This window comes from Perognathus longimembris, chromosome 11 (assembly GCF_023159225.1).
Source record: "Perognathus longimembris pacificus isolate PPM17 chromosome 11, ASM2315922v1, whole genome shotgun sequence".
Lineage (NCBI taxonomy): Eukaryota > Metazoa > Chordata > Mammalia > Rodentia > Heteromyidae > Perognathus > Perognathus longimembris.
Genome location: NC_063171.1, coordinates 56,234,099 through 56,237,701, shown reverse-complemented (window position 1 = coordinate 56,237,701; position 3,603 = coordinate 56,234,099). Strand labels below are relative to the sequence as shown.

The 3,603-nt window shown below is 46.5% G+C and overlaps 1 protein-coding gene across 1 annotated transcript in view; it reads right to left on the bottom strand.

Annotated features, from left to right (window-relative positions):
• Cd34 (CD34 molecule) overlaps positions 1 to 3,603 on the bottom strand; it is a 41,063-nt gene that overhangs the window by 10,080 nt on the left and 27,380 nt on the right. The gene's annotated exons all lie outside the window — the stretch shown is intronic.

Genomic DNA, 3,603 nt, shown 5'->3' with positions numbered 1-3,603 from the left:
TCTGGCCGTTTTCCGTATATGTGGTGCTGGGGAATCGAACCTAGGGCCTCGTGTATCCGAGGCAGGCACTCTTGCCACTAGGCCATATCCCCAGCCCTTAAACGCTATTTTCCTTCGCCACTTTTGTTCTCTCACAAGTCCCTGGTGGAATGTTCCACAGTACAGCACTCATATACTACATGCACATCCTTCCGTCACCTGTCTCTCCCATACCCACCCAGCGGAAGGACTCAACAGGAGGAGGAGACGATGTCTTGCCCCAGGTGCCAACAGACCATATATAGTGCTTATAATAAGCTCTTGAATATATTTGTTGAATGAATGAATGAGTGGAACCTCTTGAATGGCTCGCCTGTTCAACAATGCAGTACTAATGGCAATACACTGATCCTTCTGGGATTCAACATTCCTTAACCCAGCCTATTTCTCTGCCATAGTGGGAAGTGCTGTCCTCTGACAGTAGCTTCCAATTCCTGGATTCTGTGTCTTGTACGTGGTTTTTCTCTCAGCCTTAGATGTCCTCTCGTCGTTCCCATGAGAATTGCTTCCATCTCCATAGACCCACGCAGAATACGGGCCACCCATGATGATCCCATCTCGTAGAGTCTGCCCCCCTCAACTCCCAACACTCAGCCTTCCCTTGTGCTATTTCTCCCTTTCTGTCATTGCCTTTGTTTTGTTGTTCATTTGTCTGGATGCACTTGTAGTATTTCTGGCAAGTTGTTTAAGCCTGTGGGTTCAAATAAAAGCACATCTTACCCATCCTATCTTCACCTCTGCCCCTGCACATTTTGCCCAGTGTCTTGTTACCCCTCTGAGCTTCCCTTTCTTTTTTTATTTCTAAGAGAATACTATTAACTGAGTTGGAGCTTGAGATGAATGCTAAAGCAAAATACACTAAATATTAGTACAGTGTCTCAATTTTCCTAAGTACTTAATTGTTAGCTACGGCCATCATTATCATGAATAAATGGATCGAGCAGGTCCTGGGAGCTTTTCCTTTGCACATCTTCCACATTCTGCTTCATCTCACTCATTTGTTCATCATCTCCAACGCTATGGCTTGCTTCGGCCACCATGATTTCCTTTCACACTGTCATCCACCCCACCCATCACCTCCTTCCTTCCAATCTCTTGTCCTTCTCTCTTCTCTACCTGGCAGCCAGCACAATCATTTTCAAACATAAATCAAATCTTGTTGTTTTGCTGCTCAAAACTCTCCAGGAGGAGTGACATGACCTCATCTCCATCATTCTCTTTCAATGGCATTAGTAGTAGTCGTATTACTATTATTTAGTTTTGTACTAAGGGGTTTCAGTTCAACATGTCAGGGCATGAATGCAATGTATCTTGGTCCATGTCACCCCTGTCAACATTCTCACTCATCTTTCCCAACCTCACCCATCTCCTCAACTTGCCTGATGCCATTTTCACATGTTTGCAGTGAATATTATGACTATATTTTCCCACCTTCCTCTCTCCATTCATCTGCCCCACCTCTCTCTGCCACCCCCTTCCCCACAAAACATGTTTCAGCTGTCTGTTGTAGGGCATCTGTGGCATTTCCATAACTCGACTATGGTGAATTGTACAGTAATGAACATGGATGTGCAAGTGTCTTTACTGTGTCCTGACTTGAGACATTCTGGATAAATGCCTCGGAGAAGCAACGCTGGATCACAGGGTAGATCTAGGCTTACTTTTTGAGGAATCTCCAAATAGCCTTACATAGTGGTTGCACTATTCTGCATTCCCACAAACAATGCAATAGGGTTTCAATGGCTGTTTTGCTTTCTCCCAACCAGAACTTGCTGCTACAGTTGGTGGGCTTGCCATAGCTCCTTTGTTTGAGAATATCTTTTCCAGTTCAGACCATAACCTGCCCCACCACTTTTCTTCAAATGAACTTAGGCTCTCCTTAAGAATACCACTATATATAAAACACCAACCTGGACTGGGAATGTGGCTTAGCGGTAGAGTGCTTGCCTAGCATGCATGAAATCCTGGGTTTCATTCCTCAGCACCACATACACAGAAAAGGCCAGAAGCGGCGCTGTGGCTCAAGTGGCAGAGTGCTAGCCTTGAGCAAAAAGAAAGCCAGGGACAGTGCTCAGGCCCCAGGACTGGAAAAAAAAAAAAGCCCACCAGCTCTTTCCTTTACTCCACACTTGTTGCTCACACCTGTAATGTTGCCTTCTACTGTTTCGGTTACCCAGACTCAACCACAGCCCAAGGATATTAAAGAGAAATGGAAGAAAGAAGAAGCTCACAAGTTTTAAATTGCCATTCTTCCAAATAGCATGATAAATTCTCTTCATACCTCACTTGGTCTTCCTGCCAAGACATGAGCCACCTCTCCTCCTCAGCCCTCATTCTGTGTACCTCTCACCTGCCAGCCCCTCTGGTAGCCACCCCTTAGACATGCTCTACTGCAGGCTCACAGTGCTTTCTCTAGGGTTTAGGGGTGATCTGTGGTTTAGACGTGTCTATGGCCATACCACCCTGAGCGCACCTGATCTCGTCATCTGTGGTTTAGACGTCTTTTGGGGGGTTTGGAATGTACCCCCTAAGTATAAGGCAGTACCACTGTCTTTGTGTTCCATATTCTTCATATGACCTGAAGATATATGTATCTACTCAGATAACGTTGCTTCTTGTCAGCAGGATACTGGTGGCTCACACCTGTACTCTCAGCAATCAGGAGGCTAAGACCTGAGGATTGTGATTTGAAGCTAGACTAAGCAGGAAAGTTCATGACTTTTTTTGGGGGGGAGGGGTGTCAGTGTGTGGGGGGCTTGAACTTAGGGCCTGGGCACGGTCCCTGAGCTTTTTCCACTCGAAGCTAGTGCTCTATCACAGCTCCACTCCTGGTTTTCTGGTGGCTAATTGGAGATAAGAGTCTCACAGGGGGGCTGGGGATATGGCCTAGTGGCAAGAGTGCTTGCCTCGTACCCATAAGGCTCTGGGTTCGATTCCCCAGCACCACATATACAGAAGATGGCCAGAAGTGGCACTGTGGCTCAAGTGGCAGAGTGCTAGCCTTGAGCAAGAAGAAGCCAGGGACAGTGCTCAGGTCCTGAGTCCAACCCCCAGGACTGGCCAAAAAAGAAAGAGTCTCACAGGCTTTCTTTCTTCCCTGGGCTGACCTCAAACCATGATCCTCAGATCTCAGCCTCCGGAGTAGCTAGGATTACGGGTGTAAGGCACCGGTGCTCATCTATGAGGCTCTTAATCAGGGCTCAAGTGACAGAGTGCTAACTTTGAACAAAAGTTCAAGCACAGAGCCCAGGCCCAGAATTCAACTTCCAGGACTGGCAAAAAAAAATAAACTGCTTCTCGTCCTCCTTTAATGGGATGGTGAGCTCCGAGAGTACTTGCTATAGCCCCAGTCTCTAGAACAGCAAGTGGCTCACTTATGGGTTCAATAAAGTTACTGAGTGATGGAATGATAGCTGAGAACTCCTCACACAGGGGATCTAGGGCAAGCAGCACCCTGAAGCACAAAATTGTCTATTTCTGAGTTTATGTGAAAAGCATGGGATTGAGATGTCTAGAAGAGATGGGATGTAGATGACTTTATTCATCCAGACTTTGAGGGACTTG